The sequence below is a fragment of the Papio anubis genome, chromosome 12 (genome assembly GCF_008728515.1).
Source record: "Papio anubis isolate 15944 chromosome 12, Panubis1.0, whole genome shotgun sequence".
Taxonomy (NCBI): Eukaryota; Metazoa; Chordata; class Mammalia; order Primates; family Cercopithecidae; genus Papio; species Papio anubis.
This window is the reverse complement of record NC_044987.1, coordinates 115,554,857-115,575,072: the sequence shown is the minus strand read 5'-3', so window position 1 is coordinate 115,575,072 and position 20,216 is coordinate 115,554,857. Positions and strand designations below refer to the sequence as shown.

The 20,216-nt window shown below is 41.2% G+C and overlaps 1 protein-coding gene across 3 annotated transcripts in view; it reads right to left on the bottom strand.

Moving 5' to 3' along the window:
- The window catches only part of PACS1 (phosphofurin acidic cluster sorting protein 1), a 171,547-nt gene that overhangs the window by 63,678 nt on the left and 87,653 nt on the right, over positions 1-20,216 (bottom strand). The window contains exon 1 of one of the 3 annotated variants that reach the window (XM_017948244.3): positions 13,783-13,915. The exons of the other annotated variants lie outside the window; for them this stretch is intronic. The gene's annotated coding sequence lies outside the window, so the exon portion shown is untranslated. Of the gene's footprint in view, positions 1-13,782; positions 13,916-20,216 lie in introns of those variants that run through there. 3 annotated transcript variants of the gene reach the window in all.

Below are 20,216 nucleotides of genomic sequence, written 5' to 3'. Positions count from 1 at the left end.
ATCCCAGAACTTTGGAGGGCTGAGGCAGGAGGACGGCTTGAGCTCAGGAGTTCAAGACGAGCCTGAGCACATAGTGAGACCTTGTTTCTACTAAAAACATTAAAAAAAAAACATTAGCCCAGTGTGGTGGCACACGTGCCCACGGGCCTGTAGTTCCAGCTACTCAGGAGGCTAAGGTGAGAGGATCACATGAGCCTGTGAGATGAGACTGCAGTGAGCTATGATCACGCAGCTGTACTCCAGCCTGGGTGACAAAGAGACCCTGTCTCAAGAGAAAAAAAAAGCAAAGCAACCAAATTTTCTTTCCCAAAATGTCTGAATGGGGCAATTTCATCCTGAAATCGCTCAAATGGGAGAATATCAGAGAATGAGAAAAAACTTAAGCCCAAACAATAAACAGAACCAAGGAACATTCTTAGGGATATTTTACTCCATAGCCATAGGATGTGGCTTTCTATGAAGCAGAAAGCAGAGGCACATAAGATTCTAAGAAAATTTTCAGTTACTCAGGGTGTTTATCTTTGGATTATGAATGCCAATTACTTGCACAGACCAACACAATGTATGGCATTTTCTATCTCTCTCTGCAATCTCCTTGATGATAATTTTCTGGATTGGGAAACAGGCCTCAAAGGTAGGGTGGCGACTTTTGCTTATTAAAACCAGATACAAAAATTCTCAGGTCCAAAGTAGCTCCTTTAGTATTGCAGAGAGAGTATTGTAAGCTTTCTCATCTAGAAAATAGAACTGCTGTGCAAACTAGTAAATGTGAAAAGTTCCTAGCATAGACTCTGGCATATCCGAAGTGCTCCTCTCAGAACATTTCTGAAAGTTTTTTTTTTTTTGAGACGGAGTCTGGCTCTGTCGCTCAGGCTGGAGTGCAGTGGCGCGATCTCGGCTCACTGCAAGCTCCACCTCCCGGGTTCACGCCGTTCTCCTGCCTCAGCCTCCTGAGTAGCTGGGACTACAGGCGCCCGCCACCACGCCCGGCTGATTTTTTTTTTTTTTGTATTTTTAGTAGAGACGGGGTTTCACCGTGTTAGCCAGGATGGTCTCGATCTCCTGACATCGTGATCCGCCCGCCTCAGCCTCCCAAAGTGCTGGGATTACAGGCGTGAGCCACCACGCCCGGCCTCTGAAAGTATTTTTAAACCTGGAGATCCTTTCCCCTTTCTAAGAAATCTTCCTTTTCCTTTTTGCTATCCTTGCATTGCCCAAAACAGACTTGAAAAAGAACTACCAGTAGCCCTGGGATAGACAGTCACTGTTGAAAAAGACCAATGAAGGAACAGGGATGAAGCTAAGTAAATCAAGAATGATCCCTGACCTCAGAGCATTCTCAGTCTAGTGAGAATGGCATACAAACAACAGCGTAACTTATGAGTGCTTTACTTGAGACATATGCAGGTTACTATTGAATGCAGAAGGAGTATCTGACGTCTTTCCTGGGGAGTAAGAGGAGGCTTCACAGAAAATAAGGATGAGTTGGAGCTCACCTGGCAGGGAGGGGGAAGACCACCCCAGTCAGAGAGAACATCATGTTCAAAGCCACAGAACTGGTTCTTTAAGAAAGCAGGGAAGTAGGTTGGAAATGAAGAGTGTATATGGGCCGGGCATGGTGGTTCACGCCTGTAATCCCAGCATTTTCGGAGGTGAGGCAGGCAGATTACTTGAGATCAGGAGTTCGAGACCAGCCTGGCCAACGTGGTGAAACCCCATCTTTACAAAAAATACAAAAATTAGCCAGGCGTGGTAGCGCGTGCCTGTAATCCCAGCTACTTGGGAGGCTGAGGCAGGAGAATCCTTTGAACTCGGGAGGCAGAGGTTGCAGTGCGCCGAGATTGCAACACTGCACTCCAGCTTGGGCAACAAGAGTGAAACTTCATCTCAAAAAAAAAAAAAAGAATCTGGATCTTATGTTGGGACGTAGAAATTAAAGGATTTTAGACAGAGGAGTAACATTAAAATGCAGATATACTCTCTTTAAAATGCATGTTCTCACTTAAGTGAGCACTAAATACTGAGCACAAATGTACATAAATATGGGAACAACAGACATTGCAGACTACTAGAGATGGAGCTGGGTGGGGTGGTTTGTTTAAAACACTACCTATTGAGTACTGTAATAACTACCTGGGTGACGGGATTTGTACTACAAACCTCTGCATCATACAATGTTCCCAAGTAACAAATCTGCACATGTATCCACTATATCTAAAATAAAAGTTGAAATTTTTAAAAATGAACGAAATAGTGTCTATATTTTGGAAAGTCCACTTTGGTCAAAGTGTGTGGAGTAAACTGGAACTGGTGAGTATAAAGACAAGAAGAGTTAGGAAGTTACTGAAAATGTCCAGGTGAGAAATGATGAATTCCTGAACCTGGAATGTGGTCACTGCGATCAAAAGGAAAAAAAATTCAATTCAAGAAACATTTAGAAAGTGGAATCAACCCTGTGACATTTCAACCTACAGGATGCCAAGAGTAGAGAAGGAAAAATCAGAGACGACGCTCAGGTTTCCGGGTTGAATGATCAGTACATGTGATTGCAATTCACACCCCTCCCCAACACGGTTTGTGGAAATCCACTTGGTCCTGGAGAAGGTGACACCACCCTGGCTCCAGGGGTAAAGCCTGTTACCTATGTATGGGAAGTCATAAGCACACACCACGTCCCCTACAGGCCACTGGGACTGATGGAGTTTGTACAGTGGAAGACAGTCAGAACTTACACAAAATATAGCAAAGTGACAGTGAAAAGTGTAAAAGAAAAGTTAGACCTAGAAAACGGAGAAGTTAGAGCTGAAATCTAATCTAGATGCAATGAATCTCCAAGGAAATAGAATAGGTAAGGGGCATTATTCAAAGGGCCAATGGCAAAAAAATTTCCAAAATTTACCAAGGCCACCCACGCTCACATTTTAGAAAGCCCAATAAATTCAAATGGAGAGTAAAGAAAAATGAATCTACAATCAAACATATTACTGTGAATGTGTAGAATACCAAAGACAAAGAAGACTTAAAAGCTGCCTGAGAAAAAGACAGAAGCACCCAGACTGACAACTTAAAACAAAACAAAACAAAAACAAAACCGTATTGGTTTAATTTACATATTATAAAATTCACCAATTTTTTTTTTCCACAGTTTTGCTCTGTCGCCCAGGCAGACCAGTTGCACCAGTGCAATGGTGCAGTCTTGGCTCACTGCCACCTCCGCCTCCTGGGTTCAAGCGATTCCCCTGCCTCAGCCTCCCGAGTGGCTGGAATTACAGGCATCTGCCACCACGTCTAGCTCATTTTTGTAGTTTTAGTGGAGACAGGGTTTCACCATGTTCGTCAGGCTGGTCTCAAACTCCTGACCTCAGGTGATCCACCCGCCTCGGCCTCCCAAAGTGATAGGATTACAGGTGTGAGCCACTGCCCGCGGCCAAAATTCACCTATTTTAAATGTACAATTCAATGATCTTCAATAACTTTGTTAGATGGTGCAACCATCACCCCAATACAGTACTAGGATATTTTCATCATCAAAATACGACCCTTTGTGCCCATTTACAGTTAATCCCTATTTCCATTCCCTCCCAGGAAGCCAATCAAGTCTCCATCTCTATAGGTCTGTCTTTTCTGGATACTTCATACAAAACGGACAATACAATCTGTCTGGCTTCTTTCCCTTAGTGCGTTTTGAGACTGACCCATTTGTAGCATGCATCAGTGTTTTATTCATTTTATTGGTGAATAATACTTATTTATCCATTTACAAGTTGGTGGACACTTGAGTGGTTTCCACTGTTTAGTTTTAAAGAGTAATGATGTTATGAACATATAAGTCTTTGAACGCTTTGGACCCAGCTTTCATTTCTCCTGGGCATATACTTAACCAGTGGAATTGCAGGGTCATACGGTAAATTTATGTTTAACTTCTTTGGAAACTGTCAAAGTATTTTCCAAAGTGGCTATGCCATTTTACATTCCTACCAGCAATGTATGAGGGTTCCTGTTTCTCTATATCCTCACCACCATTTATTATTGTCTGCCTTTCTGATTAAGGCCATTTCAGTAACTGTTATCTTATTACGGTTTTTTGATTTTTTTCTTGTTATTTTATTTAATGTGGTTTTAATTTGGATTTCCCTCGTGACTAATTTGCCTTTCTCAAGCAACTAATGATTTTGAGCATCCTTTCAAGTGTTTATTTGGCATATCTTCTTTGGTAACGTCTCTACTCAAATATTTTACCTTTTTTTTTTTTTTTTTCTTTTTGATAGAGCCTTGCTCCGTTGCCTAGCTGGAGTGCAATGGCACGATCTCGACTCACTGCAACCTCTGCCTCCCAGGTTCAAGTGATTCTCATGCCTCAGCTTCCCGGGTAGCTGGGATTACAGGCGCGTGCCACCACGCCCAGCTAATTTTTGTATTTTTAGTAGACACAGGGTTTCGCCACGTTGGCCAGGTTGGTCTCGAACTCCTGACCTCAGGTGATCTGCCCAACTTGGCATCCCAAAGTGCTGGGATTACAGGTGTGAGCCACTGTGCCTGGCCTGAATCTTTTGCCGATTTTTAAAATGAGGTGTTTGTTGAGTGTTAGGTTCTTTTTCTTTCTGAGACAGAGTCTCGCTCTGTCACCCAGGCTGGAGTGTGGTGGCATGATCTCGACTCACTGCAACCTCCGCCTCCTGGGTTCAAGCGATTCTCCTGCCTCAGCCTCCCAAGTAGCTGGAATTAAAGGCACGCACCACTATGCCCAGCTAATTTTTTGTATTTTTTTAGTAGAGACAGGGTTTCACCATGATGGCCAAGCTGGTTTTGAACTCCTGACCTCAAGTGATCCGCCCACCTCAGCCTCCCAAAGTGCTGGGATTACAGGCATGAGTCACCGCACCCTGTTCAGTGTTAGGTTTTCTACATAGTCTAGATATAAGTCTTTTATTTGACAATGGACTTTAACAGCAATAATGGAATTCAGAAGAAAATAAAAAATTTCTTCAATGTGCTGAGAGAAAATAATTGTGAAAACAGAATTGTATACACAGATAAAACATACTATAGGAATGAGCATTAATTGAAGATATTTTCAGATGGCTGAATGTGGTGGTTTATGCCTGTAATGCCAGCACCTTGGGAGGTTGAAGTGGGAGGATCGCTTGAGCCCAGGAGTTTAAGACCAGACTGGGCAACATAGCAGGTGACCCTGTCTCTACCAAAAAAACCCCCAAAACCAAAAAACATTTTAAGATAAAAACACAGTTTACTACCAGAAGACTTTCACTAATGTGTATTAATTACTGCTATGTAACAAACTGATAACTTAAAACACTTTTTTTTTTTTGAGACAGAGTCTCGCTCTGTCACCAGGATGGCATGCAGTGGCGCGATCTCGGCTCACTGCAACCTCTGCCTCCCGGGTTCAAGTAATTCTCCTGCCTCAGACTCCCGAGTAGCTGGGACTAGAGGCGTGAGCCACCACGCCCAGCTATTTTTTGTATTTTTACTAGAGATGGGGTTTCACCATGTTGGCCAGGATGGTCTCGATCTCTTGACCTCGTGATCTGGCTGCCTTGGCCTCCCAAAGTGCTGGGATGGGAGCCACTGCACCGGGCTGCTAAACACATTTATTATCTCACAGTTTCTGTGTGTCAGAGATTCAGAAGCAGCTGGGCTAGGTGGTCCTAGCTCAGGGTCTCTTGTGAGGTTGCCATCCAGATGGTGGCTGGGGCTACAGTTGCCTTGATGGGGTCACAGCATCTGCTTCCCATGTGGCTGCCTTGCAAGGCTGGCAAGTTTGTACTAGCAGTTGACAGGGAGCCTCAGCTCCTCTCCACACGGAATCCTCTCAGGACTGCTTGATAACCTTATGACATGGCAGCCTGGCATCCCGCAGTGAGTGGCCCAAGAAAGAGCAAGGCAAAAAGGTGCAATGTGTTTTACGACCCAGCCTCAGAAGTCATGCTCCATCACTGCTGCAACATTCCAATGGTTACACAGGTCAGCCCTCTTCAGTGTGGGCATGTGAATCACAGAGAGCCACAGTCACTGGGGACCCTGGCTGGCTCACACATTTCATGTAATGTCTTAAGGATATACCGTAAAAGTAAAGAAACGTCCGGAAAGACAAGGATAGAAAAAGAAATAATGGACAAAGAAACTTGTAAAAATATAGGGAAATTCAAACAAACGTTGCTTTTATAAAACAAGAATGGCAATGTCTGAGTAACGCACAGTAAATGGTACAGCAAGCGTGGTGGGAGGAACTGATTGGATTAAAGTATTTCTTAGGGCCTTTAATTGTTTCAGAAGAGAATGGAAATTGACTAACTTTAAACCCTTAAGTATTCACATTCAAAGCTTGAGAGTAAACTAAAAAAATAAAAATTGAATGTCTGTCTTTTGAATGCACAGTTTAGAAAAATGGAATGAGGCCGGGGGCAGTGGCTCATACCTGTAATCCCAGCACTTTCGGAGGCCGAAGCGGGCGGATCACAAGGTCAGGAGATCGAGACCATCCTGGCTAATACAGTGAAACCCTGTCTCTACTAAAAATACAAAAAATTAGCCGGGCGTGGTGGCGGGCGCCTGTAGTCCCAGCTACGCAGGAGGCTGAGGCAGGAGAATAGCGTGAACCTGGGAGGTGGAGCTTGCAGTGAGCCAAGATGGTGCCACTGCACTCCAGCCTGGGCGACAGAGCAAGACTCCGTCTCAAAAAAAAAAAAAGAAAAATGGAATGAGAGAAAAACTGTTAACGAATTCAAAAGGAGACAAAGAGGGCTAAAGAGTCATCCAGAAATAGAGACAGCCCCAACCCCCATAAAAAAGAATAGAAAGCATAAATTAAGATGGCAGAAAAAACACCTATGGATATCAATAGCCACCGTAAGTATAAATATATTAAACTCCTAAAAGATATAGATCAGATTTATAAAACAAAACTCACTTATATGTTCTTCATAAGAATTCACCTAGAATAAGACTAGAAAGTTATACTAGATAAATAACAATCAAAAGAAAGTTGGAATATATAATGTTAGACAAAATAGAATTACTAGAAAGAGAATCATCAGGAAGTTAATTCTAGACCTATATAAACTTAATAAAATGGCTTAAAAATAAATACCACAAAAACTGACAGAAGTATAAGATAGTGAGAAGTTTACTTATCATAGGGGCATATTTTAACATACCTCTCTTAGTAATTGATTGTTAAACAGAAAAAAAAGCTAACATTACCAATATTCAAATGAACACATGGAAGCCGGAACCCCACAACAGCAGAATACACAGTCTTTTCAAACATACATAGAATGTTTTCAAAAACTGATCTTGCATTTAGGAATAAAGTAAGTTATTAACAAATTTCCTTTTTTTTTTTTTTGAGACAGGGTTTTGTTCTGTCACCAGGCTGGAGTGCAGTAGTGCAATCTTAGCTCACTGCAATCTCTGCCTCTCGAGTAGCTAGGACTAAAGTGCATGCCACCACACCCTGCTTTTTTTTTCTTTTTTTTGTTTTTTTCAGAGATGAGGTTGACCAGGCTGGTCACGTTGCCCAGGCTGGTCTTGAACTCCTTGACTCACGCTATCCAACTGCCTCAGCCTCCCAAAGTGCTAGGATTACAGGCATGAGCTACTATGCCCACCCAACCTTTACCAATAAATTTCAAAGAATCAGTAATATGAGAACTACTTTTTCTCATTAAAATACAATTAAATTAGAAATCAGTAATAAGAAGATAATTTTAAAGAGAATGCATTTGAAAGTATAAAAACATCCCTGAAAAGAACTCATGGGTCAAAGAAGAAGTTATAATATAAATCAGATAATATTCAGAACCAAACGCTAAAATATGACATATCGAAACTTTGCTATGCCATTAAAGCAGGTATTAGGGGAAACTTTATTTTATTATTTTTTAAAGGAAACAACAGTTTTAAGTAGTTATATGAGAAAAGAAGAAATGCTGAAATTAATGAATTAAGCAGCCATTAAGAAGTAAAAAATAAAGGGACAGTCAAATAAGCCAAAAGTCTAAAAGAAAGCAGCATAAAGCAAATTTCATAAAATAGACAGCAAATATATATTAGTCTTAAGAGGCTAATAAAATCTAGAAACCTAGAACTGTTTTTCAAGGAACATACTCCAGATTAAGCAAAGATTTACAATATTAGACTATGCCACAAACCACTTTATCCAAGTAAAGCTGGAAACTTAGATGAAAAAGGTAGATTTCTAGAAACATATAATGTAACAGAAATTATTAAGGAAGCTAGAGAAAACCTGAAAGGTTCTACAGCTATTAAAGACAGTGATGAGGGCTCATGCCTGTAATCCCAGCACTTTGGGAGGCTGAGGCCGGCGGATCATGAGGTCAGGAGATCGAGACCATCCTGGCTAACACGGTGAAACCCCGTCTCTACTAAATATACAAAAGATTAGCTGGACGAGGTGGTGGGCGCCTGTAGTCCTAGCTACTCGGGAGGCTGAGGCAGGAGACTGGCGTAAACCTGGGAGGCGGAGCTTGCAGTGAGCCGAGATCGCACCACTGCACTCCAGCCTGGGCCACAGAGCGAGACTCTGTCTCAAAAAAAAAAAAAAAAAAGACAGTGATGAGTAGTTTAAACTCTTCTGAAAATGAAAACACCAAGTCCAGATTATCCTCACAGGCAAATTCTACCAAACATTCAAAGAAAATATCATTTTAATCTTATATACATTCTTCCAGAGGATCAAAAGGAGGAAACACTTTCTAATTCATTTCATAAAATTAACATAACCTCAGTACCCAAGAAAGAAAAATTATAAGCCGATCTCTTTTATGATCAGTAATGAAAAATTTTAAAACAAAATATTAGCAAAACAAATAATGTATTTACAAAATAGCCGGGCATGGTGACTCACGCCTCTATTCCCAGCACTTTGGGAGGCAGGTGGATCACGAGGTCAGGAGTTGGAGACCAGCCTGGCCAACATGGTGAGTGAAACCCCATTTCTACTAAAGATTAAAAAAGGGCCCGGGCTGGCAGTGGCTCAAGCACAATCCCAGCACTCTGGGAGGCGAGATGGTGGATCACGAGGTCAGGGGTGGAGACCATCCTGGCTAACCAGTGAAGCCTGTCTACAAAAGTACAAAAAACTAGCCCGAGGTGAGGTGGCGAGAGCCTGTAGTCCCAGCTACTCGGGAGGCTGGGGCATGAAAGAATGGTGTAAACCGGGGCGGAGCTTGCAGTGAGCTGAGACCCGGCCACTGCACTCCAGCCTGGGCGACAGAGCAAGACTCCGTCTCAAAAAAAAAAAAAAAAATTAGCCAGGTGTGGTGGCGCACACCTATAATCCCAGCTACTCAGGAGGCTAAGGTAGGAGAATCGCTTGAACCTGGGAGGCGGAGGTTGCAGTGAGCCACAAGTTCGAGCCATTGCATTCCAGCCTGGGTGACATGGCGAGACTCTGTCTCAAAAAAAAAAAAAAAAAAAAAAAAAAAAAAAGGAGGCATGAACCAGTTAGATTTATTCCAGGAATGTAAAGATGCTTTAACATTAGAAAACCTATGCGTGTCATCTTCATCATTAACAGATTAAAGGACAAAATACTATCATTTCAACAGATTTGTATCAAGCATTTGGTAAAACTTAACATCCATTTATCATAAGTCCTCTTAGCAAACTTGGAGTAGAAAAACATTCCTTGACATATAAGATACACACCAGAAATCTACAGCAAATACTTTAATAGTGAAACATTAGAATGTTCTCTTAAAAACTAGGAATAAGACAAGGTGTTCACCATTCCCACTTTTATTCAAGGTTATACTGTTGTCAAGACTCTACCTATTTGAAAAGGCTGTTCAGCTAAAAGCAAAAAAAGACCCTAGCCAGCTCAGTAAAAGAACAAAAAAGACATAAAAATATGAAGTTTGAAATGGAAGAAACAAAAGCCATTATTTGCAAGTTGATTTATGACAGCCCATTTGGGAAATCCAGAAGAATTCTCATTATTAGGATTAATGAGAGATTAACCAGGTTGCTAGATTTCTGAAACTCAAATGCATTTCTAAACACCAGCAACAAATAATTTAAAAATGTAATTAAAAATATATATATACACTATTTATATATATTTACATATAAATATATATAAAAGCAACAAAAAATAAGACACCTAGGGGTAAAACAAAATAATAGCAACAGCTACCAACTACCGAGTATTTACTATGTGCCCCCATGAAGTAGAAACATTAGCCCCTATTTTACAGATGAAGAAAATGAGGCACAGAGAGGCTGACTTACCCAAGATGACATTGTAAGCAGCTAGGTGAGGACTGAAACCAACAGGATTGAAACCCAAGATGACACTGTAAGCAGCTAAGTGAGGACTGAAACCCAGGCAGCCTGGTTCTGAAGCCTTTGCTCCTAAAACCACTACTCTATGCTGTCTCTAAGCTGTCTCACTCCGTAAGATGTGCAAGTCCTGCGTGGACTTGTAAGATAGACTGTACGTATACAAATGTCATTGTAAGACAAAAGAGACGCCATGTTCATGCATAAGAGACACTCTAGCATTGATATCTTGATTCTCTTCCAAATTGATGTAAGAAATTAATACAACACTGATCAAAATTCCAACAGGATTTTCCACAGATGCTAATTCTAAAATTCGTAAGGAGCAGGCCAGGCACGGTGGCTCATGCCTGTCATCCCAACACTTTGGGAGGCCAGGGTGGACAGATTACTTAAGCCCAGGAGTTCAATATCAGCCTGGGCAACATGGCGAGACTCCATCTCTACAAAAAAATTTTAAAAGAAACGAGGCATAGTGGTGGCATATGCCTGTGGTCCCAGTTACTTGGGATGCTGAGGTGGGAAGATCGCTTGAACCTGGGAAGTTGAGGTGGCAATGAGCCGTGATCACACCACTGCAAGACACTCTTGAAGAAAAGAAACAAGGTGGGGAAATTAGGCTATCAGGTATCTAGATTTATTGTAAAGAAACAGTAGTTGAGGCAGCATGGTATTAGTGAAGGAACAACAAAAAGATCAATGAAACAGAGTAGAGTGCCCAGAAACAATTGCACAATCATGCAGAAACAATGTAAGAAAAAGGCAGTATTCCAATAACTTGGAAAAAAAATAAACTATGAAATGCAAAAAAGGAAATTTGGATCCATACCTCACACCATACATAACAATAATCTTCATGCAGCTTAAATACTTATATGTGAAAGGCAAATTTCTAGAATATTGGACAATATTTTTATGACTCTATGAGGTAAGAGTGGATTTCTAGAAATAAGACATTGAAAACAACAAGAAATCCAACTATATTAAAATTAGGAATTTCTATTCATCAAGAGACACCAAAAAGAGACTCAAAAGACAAGCCAAAGGCAGCTCTGGTACTTCATGCCTATAATTCCAGCACTTTGGGAGGCAGAGGTGGGAGGATCACTTGAGGCTTGGAGTTCAAGTTCGAGACTGCAGTGAGTTATGACTGCACTCCAGACTGGATGACAGAGCAAGACCCTGTCTCAAAAAAAAAAAAAAAAAAAAGACAAGCCAAAGCCATGAACTCGGAGAAGACTGAAACTCCTAATACTGACAAAGAGAGAGAACTACAAGTCAGTAAGAAAAAGACTGACGAATCAATGGAAAAGTCGGCAAAAGACAGGAACAGACGCTCCATGTTTCTGGAAGAGGAAACACTAATGGATAATAAATATACAAAAATATGCTCAAATCATTAGGAATCAGGGAAATGCAAATTGAAATCAAAATACCATTTTACACCCACAAAATTGGCAAAACTAGGTGTGAGTGAACATGTGGCACGATGGGAACTCATATGCTGCTGGTGGGAGTATCAACTGGTACAATCACTTCAGAAACTATTAGGCATCATCTTTTGAGGCTAAACATATGTGAAGTCCATGATCCAGCAATTTCACTCATTATCAGATGACAAGGGTAAGTTACTTATCTTCCTATGCCTCTGCTCCCTCATCTGAAAAATGAGCATTGTAATAATACCGACTCATAGGGTTGCTCTTAGTGCCTATATATATAAAAGCACTGAGAACACTGCCTGGCCCATTGTAAGTTCCTTATACACTAGACAATATTTGCACTGTTCTCATCAGAACCCAAGTGTACACTGTCAGAGGAGGAGACAAATCTGTAAATTCACACAATCAAACGCTATCCGGCAATGAAAGTCAATGAACTAAGCTTAAGCTGCAGAAGACTACCTACAATGTTGTATTACATCAAATTCAAAACCAAGCAAAAATAAATCGTTAATTGTGCAGGAAAATACAAACAGAGTAAAACTTAAAAGAAGAGGATGAAACCTAAATAAAGTGAGGCTGGGATATTTGAAGGAAACAAGGCAAGGATGTCTAGTGCATGGCAAATGACGACAGCTGTAAGATGTGAGGTCAGGCTGGGCATGGAGGCTCATGCCTGTAATCCCAGCATTTTGGGAGGCCGAGGCAAGCGGATCACCTTAGGTCAGGTGTTCGAGAGAGCCTAGCCAACACGGTGAAACCCCATCTCTACAAAAAATACAAAGATTAGCTGGGTGTAGTGGCGGGTGTCTGTAGTGCCAGCTATTCGGGAGGCTGAGGCATGAGAATTGCTTGAACCCAAGACGCGGAGGTTGCAGTGAGCCGAGATCATGCCACTGCACTCCAGCCTGGGCGATAGAGTGAGACTCTGTCTCAAAAATAAAAATAAAAATAAGATAAAATAAAATAATAATAATAATAAATGTGAGGTCAGAAGCAAACGGAGGCTGGACCATGTAGTAGGGACCTTTATTTTGTTTATGATGGAAAGCCACCAAAGAATTATAAACAAGGGAGTGACAGAAAATGATTTGTGCAAGATCACCCTGCTGCTAGGTGAATAATGGACAAAGAAAGGGGAGGGTGGAAACAGGAAAACCAGTTAGGAGGCTGTGACGTAGCCCAGGAAAGACAGGAAGAAGTTTGTTCTGAAGTAGTAGTAAAGCTGGATTTCAGTGTGGAACTCAAGAACACTGATACAACTGACAGGTCTTGCTAATGATTAACTGAATGTGGGGTACGGGGCAAATAGAAAACTCCAAGATGTTTCTGGACTTTTGGCTTGAGCAACAGGGTGGACAGATGGTGGTGCTGTTTAATGAGACAAAGGAGACTGGGAGAAGTTTTGGGGTGAATAGGGTAGAAAAGTCAGGACATGCAAGTTTGAGATGTCTTAAATATCCGAGTAGAAAACTGAAGTACTATTAGGCCAGCAGATTATAAGTTTTGATCTCAAGGGAAAGATCAGCCTAGAGAGACAGATTTAGGAGTTGAGGCATAGAGATGGTATTCAAAGCAATGGGACTGGCTGAGATCTTCCAGAGGAGAGTTGAGGTAGAAAGGAGAATAGGCCAAGAATGGGACCCTGGGTATTCCAAGGCTTAGAAGTCTGGCAGAGGAGAAGCGTTCAGCAAAGGAAACTGAGGAGCTGCCGATGAGGGAGGAAAACCGGAAGGACGTGCTTTCACAACTTAGAGAAGAAAGTAGTCGAGAAGATGCGTCAGATGCTGCCGAGGAGTGGAATAAGCTGAGGACAGAAAACTCATCACCGGATCTGGCAGAATGAAGACTACTGGTGACTACAATACTAGACATTTCAGTGGAGCAGGAAAAACATTTGACTAAAGGATCTTTCCTTCTTAGGAAGATAATCAGTTGCAGATGAAAGTGAGGACAGAGGACAAGATTTCAAGCTCCAACAAAGGGCATGCTGTACAGCAGAAGGAACCAGCACCTGCAGCTTGGTCTCCACACTGGCCAGCAGGGAGGCCACCAACTCCATTTCTAGCACAGCTTGTTAAGATGTTGGGACCACATGTTCTCCTCTAAGATCTCTTGTGGTTCTGAGGATTCCCGGTTAAGAGAGAAGTGAAGTTTCACCTGAGAATATAAGGAAGAGACATGAAGGGGGACCTGAATGTAATGTCAACAAACTATAAACAATGTCTTAAAACTGTTATTTAAAAAAAATTTTAGAAAGCCAGGTGTGGTGGCTCACACCTGTAAATTCCTGCACTTTGGGAGGCCGAGGCAGGAGGATCACTTGAGCTCAGGGGTTCAAGACCAGCCTGGGCAACATAACGAGACTTCATCTTTACCAAAATATATATATATATACATATTTAGAGACAGTGATCTCACTATGTTGCCCAGGCTGGATATGAACTCCTGGGCTCAAAGGATTCTCCTGCCTCAGCCTCCCCAGTAGCTGGGACTATACTCACAAATGAAAATATATATTTTTAAATAGATCTGGTGTCACTCTAGAACTACATACAAGAAAAATGACATAGCACACAAGTGCCCAGAAAGGTTCAATTATGTCCTACCATATCATTACCCCAGGATCACTGTGCTGTTTTTGAAATCATATAGATCAGGAGTTGATCTGTATCATCTCTGTAACAAGACTTGAGTGATGAAATGAAAAACGCACATGTAAGAAATCTTTAACTCTGCAGAGTTCGAAAGCTGCACAACATCAATGACTAAATAAGATTTTTGCTCCTTTTCCCAATTATGGAGGCATTACATCCAGATTCTGCCACTTCCCATGAACCGAAGAGCCAGGACAGGAAACACCAACTTGTGATTTCACTCTTTCCTTTCTTACTTGCATTCTCTCCTCACTTGACTCCCCTCCCACAAAGTTCAGCTTCTGACAGTATTACAATGCTTAAACAGAATAAGAAAACTGCAATTTGGACTCAAGATGTCTTTATCTACAAAGACAATTAACATTTTAAAAAATAGGTCACGGAAGCCGAAACAACTTGCTATTTTACCTTTAAATGGTACATTTTAAAGCACTGTATAACCAGCTGAGGTTTTCTGACCAGAGATAATTCCATCTTTCTCTGATCTCTCTATCTATCCCACCTCAAGGCAAGACCTATATTTTGCTTCAGAAACAAACAGCTGCATTCAGAGACAGAAAACAAAATAATCCTTAGACATTCCTGATAAAGGACTTCACAGACAGAAAATACCATTATCTTACTGTTTGAAACCAGAAGACTTTGATTCAAATAACAATACACATCACATCATAGCTACCTATTCAAAGATCTTCCACCTTGAAAAGAATAATTCTGGGATATGAATGAGCATCTTTAAGTCCACTGTTGAGACCCCAATACAGGAAATATAAATTTTAGACCTAAGATTTGAATAATCGTCTAGCTTTGTATCAGAAATGTTAGCAACAATACAAAAACAAACTAAGTATGGTCTCCAGGTAATTATAAATGTTGGGTGTGACTGAGCTACTGGGATAGGAGAGCATCAGATCAGACTACCAATAACTTTTTTTTTTTTTTGAGACAGGGTCTCCCTCTGTCGCCCAGGCTGAAGTGCAATGGAACAATCTCAGCTCACTGCAACCTCTGCCCACCTCATTCAAGCAGTTCTCTCACCTTAGCCTCCCTGAGTAGCTAAGACTACATGCACACACCACCACACCCAACTAATTTCTGTATTGTTTGGTAGAGATGGTGTTTCACCATGTTGGCCAAGCTGGTCTCAAACTCCTGATCTCAAGTGATCCAACCACCTCGATCTCCCAAGGTTCTGGGATTACAGGTATGAGCCACCACACCCAGCCACCAATAACTATTTTTAAGGAGAACTTACTTGTATCACTTTTAGATTTCTAGTTTTTCTCCAGTGGCAAATTTAATAACCATACTCAGTCTTCAAATTTTCCAAATAAAAAGGGTCATTTTATTATACCCATCAGGATTGTTGGTATCTAAAATGGTATCTTTGACTTCTTCAACCCCACATTTACTGCGGATAAAATTTTAACATTGCTTACTTGGTTTCACATAATAGACACATTAGTCTTAGCAAATATATTTTTGCATATGTACATAAAATAATTTTCCTATTGACAACTTCAAATTATGCCTTATTTTCATCTCCTAAAGCTGCCACAACAAATTACCACAAACTTGGTGGTTTAAAACAACAATAATTTATTCTCTCATAGCTCTGGAGGCCAGAAGAGCAACACCAAGGTGCAGGCAGGGCTGTGTGGCCTGTAAAGGCTCTAAGGGAGCATCCTGCCTGGCCCCTTCCAGCCCCTAGTGGCTGCTGGGAATCCTGGGCATTCTTGGCCCTGTCACTCCAACCTTGGCCTCTGTCTTCACATAGCCTTTCTCCCGTTTCTGTATCTTAAAACTCTCTCTCCGTCGTCTTATAAGAACATCAGGCCAGGTGCAGTGGCTCAGGCCTATAATCCCAGCACTTTGGGAGGCCGAAGTAGGCAGATCATCTAAGATCAGGAGTTACAGACCAGCCTGGTCAACATGGAGAAACCCTGTCTCTACTAAAAATACAAAAATTAGCCTGGCCTGGTGGTGGGTGCCTGTAATCCCAGCTACTGGGAAGGCTGCGGGAGGAGAATCATTTGAACCTGGGAGGCAGAGGTTGCAGTGAGCTGAGATCGCAAAACTGCACTCCAGCCTGGGCGACAGAGACACTGTCTCAAAACAACAACAACAAAAAAACATCAGTCATTAGATTTCAGGTCTATCCTCAATCCAAGATGATCTCATCTTCAAAGACTCTTGATCCAACTAAGGTCACCTTCCTAAGTACCAGGGGTTAGGGCTGGAACATAACTTTTTGAGGGTCAATATTCAACCCATGACACCAATTAATATCCATCAGGCTGGGCTTCTAAAATAATGCGTGCTTGCCTCTCATAGTAATCATCACATTCCTCTTGGAATCCAACCTGACTGTGGAAAAGCTTTTATTTATAGGAAGTCAATAGTGAATCTCTCGAGGCTGTGAATGCTCACTCTCTAATTTATCTGTTTTGCAAATCAGAGTAAGGGTTTTTCCGTAGGAAAAAAAAAGTAGCCAATTGAATTTCTACTTACTTTTCTGGCTGAGATTTCAAGTGGGAATTTATTCATTGTCCCAATGAAATTAGAGTAATAGGATCTTTTTTTTTTTTTTGAGACGGAGTCTCGCTCTGTCGCCCAGGCTGGAGTGCAGTGGCCGGATCTCAGCTCACTGCAAGCTCCGCCTCCCGGGTTTATGCCATTCTCCTGCCTCAGCCTCCCGAGTAGCTGGGACTACAGGCGCCCGCCACCACACCCGGCTAGTTTTTTTGTATTATTTTAGTAGAGACGGGGTTTCACCGTTGTTAGCCAGGATGATTTCGATCTCCTGACCTCGTGATCCACCCGTCTCGGCCTCCCAAAGTGCTGGGATTACAGGCTTGAGCCACCACGCCCGGCCAGGATCATTTTTTATTACCAACAATATAGACATTCGTATCTTTTACTTGAGTTTTAAACCACAGATTTGTTCACTTTTTTCCCCAATTGCCCAGGAAGAAATTATTTTCCAGTTAGCTAGGGGGAACTGATTCCCCCTGCTCAAGTTACAATCTCCTGTGGACAAGTTATAACTAGCTCTACTTCAGTTTCCTTTCTCCACTCTAGTGCCTTCTTTATTTTTATTTGGTGTTTTTATTTTTGTTTTAGAGATAGATTCTTGCTCTGTCCCTCGGGCTGTAGTACAGTAGTGTGATCTCGGCTCACTGCAGCTTTGAACTCCTGGGCTCTGACGATCCTAACCCCCTTAGCCTCCTGAGTAGCTGAAATGACAGGTGCATGCCACCACGCCGGCTAATTTTTTTCTAGTGCCTTTAAGACATCTGCCAGGTCATGCAAATTACGTATTTGTGTATGTTTGTTTATCCCCTGTAGCACTTCTTGCCTGCCGGCACCACTCATTAGTGCTATATATATATATATATACACATATATTCTCTATTTCAGAGGTAAATGAAATTTCTTTAAACCTTGGCCATACACACAGAGAGAATAACAGCAACAACACATACACTTACCTCTGACTTGCCTATTCTAGATGCTCTACATATATTAGCATCCTTTATCCTCACTAAGTGAGGGGTACTATTAGCCACATCTTACAGATGAGCAAACTGAGAGAGATGAACAGAGATTAAAAAACAGTGCGACCCGAATATGAACCCAGGTAGGTGGCTTCAGAGTCCATGTTCTTAACCACAATGCAAGCAAGACTGTCTCTGAGGGATGTGCCCAGATGCTGACACTGCTCTATTAGTGGTGAAGTGACAGATGAGTTTTTTAAAAATGCTTTTTGGTCAGGTGCAGTGGCTCACACCTATAATCCCAGCACTTTGGGAGGCCGAGGCAGGAGGATCGCTTGAGGCTAGGAGTTCAAGACCAGCCTGGGCAACATAATGAGATGTCATCCCCACCCTCACTCCCCTGCCAAAAAAAAAAAAAATCAGCCAGGCATGGTGGCACATGCCTGTAGTCCTAGCTAATTGGGAGGCTGAGGTGGGAGAATCATTCGAGCCCAGGAGATTGAGGATGCAGTGAGTCATGCTGGGGCTACCATACTCCATCCTGGCCGAGGAACCTCATCTCAAAAAAAAACAAACAAACAGCTTTTCTATATATCCCATATTTCCTATAAAGATCATGTATTAAATTTTTTTAATCAGGAAAACATTTTTTAAACAAAACTTTCACAATTTGTGGGGGTATAACATCATAATGGCAAACATATAACACTATAAGTCAGATACTGCTATGTGCAATGTATATAATTTAATCCTAAAACAATTATAATCTTTATTTTATATTTGAGAAAACTGAGGTGCAGAACAGTTTAGTAGCTTACCTGAGGTCATGCAGCTAGTAGGTGTCAGCCAGGATCTAGCACCAATCTGTGTTAACTAGGTTAGGCTGCCTAAATTAGATATAAAACTTCGGTGCCAAACTCCAATTTGAATTATAGTCACATTGCACAAATGTGCTGAAGGACAGAGAACACGTCCAATCTTACTCGAATCCAACTCCTAGCACAGTGGTTTAAAAGAAAACAGGAAATGTGTAGCTTATTTATTTAAACTATAACCTTTACCAATCAATATAAATATACTAAGGGGAGAAAATAAATCTGCTTCACCACACTAAGTATTAAAAAACCCAAGTGTTTTCATTCTAACAGACTTCTTAATTGGACAGTACTAGCCCAGATTAAAGGGCATTTAAATTACCCCTTTCTAAACAGTTTCACAAATGCAGAATATTTTTTCCCTCTGCCACTGGATGAGCTGGGCATGTTGCCAGATCTTTTTCTAATTAGGTCCTGTGGTTAATTTCTTAATCTGTTAGCGTTTCCTTACAGTTTGTTAAATGTGAAGATAGTTGGACTTTTCCCACTGTTTCTGTGAAAGCGGAGTAATCTTCCATATCAGTCTCATCAGGGTGGATTGATAAACATTAAACAGCAGCCATCCAGATGAAGGTTTCTTTGCAGTTCTTTTGTTCTTAGAATATACCTCATTTGGAATAAGACTACCATGTTCAGTTTGGACCAACCAGAATCAGCCCCTGAGCTAGGGAGAGGCTCCACTTGTGACATGACTATACATTTGTTTTCACCTTTTTCATTGTTTGTTAAAAGATCAATTGACTTTCTGATAGGAAAGATGGCAATTTACTGTACAGGCCTTTATTTTTGTTCCTTCCCCCCTCATATATGGAAATTATGTTTTTGTTTTCAGTGTTTTAACTGGTAACTTTTGTAACTTTAAATGTTTTAAGTATATTTTTCTTTCTGGTTCCTCTAATGCCACTACCTTTAGTTTTTCTCCTCCTGGCTAAAAGTTGAAAAATAATGAATAGCATTTATTTATCATTACATAAATACTGTGATTGTAACCCTACAAATCTAAGTACAGTCGTTCCTCGGTGCCAATTGGGGATTGGATCCAGGAACCCCAGGGTTACTAAAATCTGAGATGCTCAAGTCCTGTATGTAAAATGGCATAGTATTTGCATACAACCTATCATAGTTAGTAATAATAGTGGTATTATTTGAAAATATATACAGTATAGGATAAAGCAAATAAGTAGTTACGTTAAACATAAGTTCACAACATACGTCAGTTTTAAAGGTAGCTGTGGAACTAGCTCATCATTCTAAAAACAGGTGCATAAAGGGAAAGAGCCAAGCCCTTCATCACTTTTGGCTTGCTGACTCACTCTACTCATGGCTATACAACAGCTGCTGCAACTCCTGTCATCACATCCTCAACCACACACCAACATCCAGAGGCAGAAAATAAGGACTTTCTTTTTTTTTTTAAAA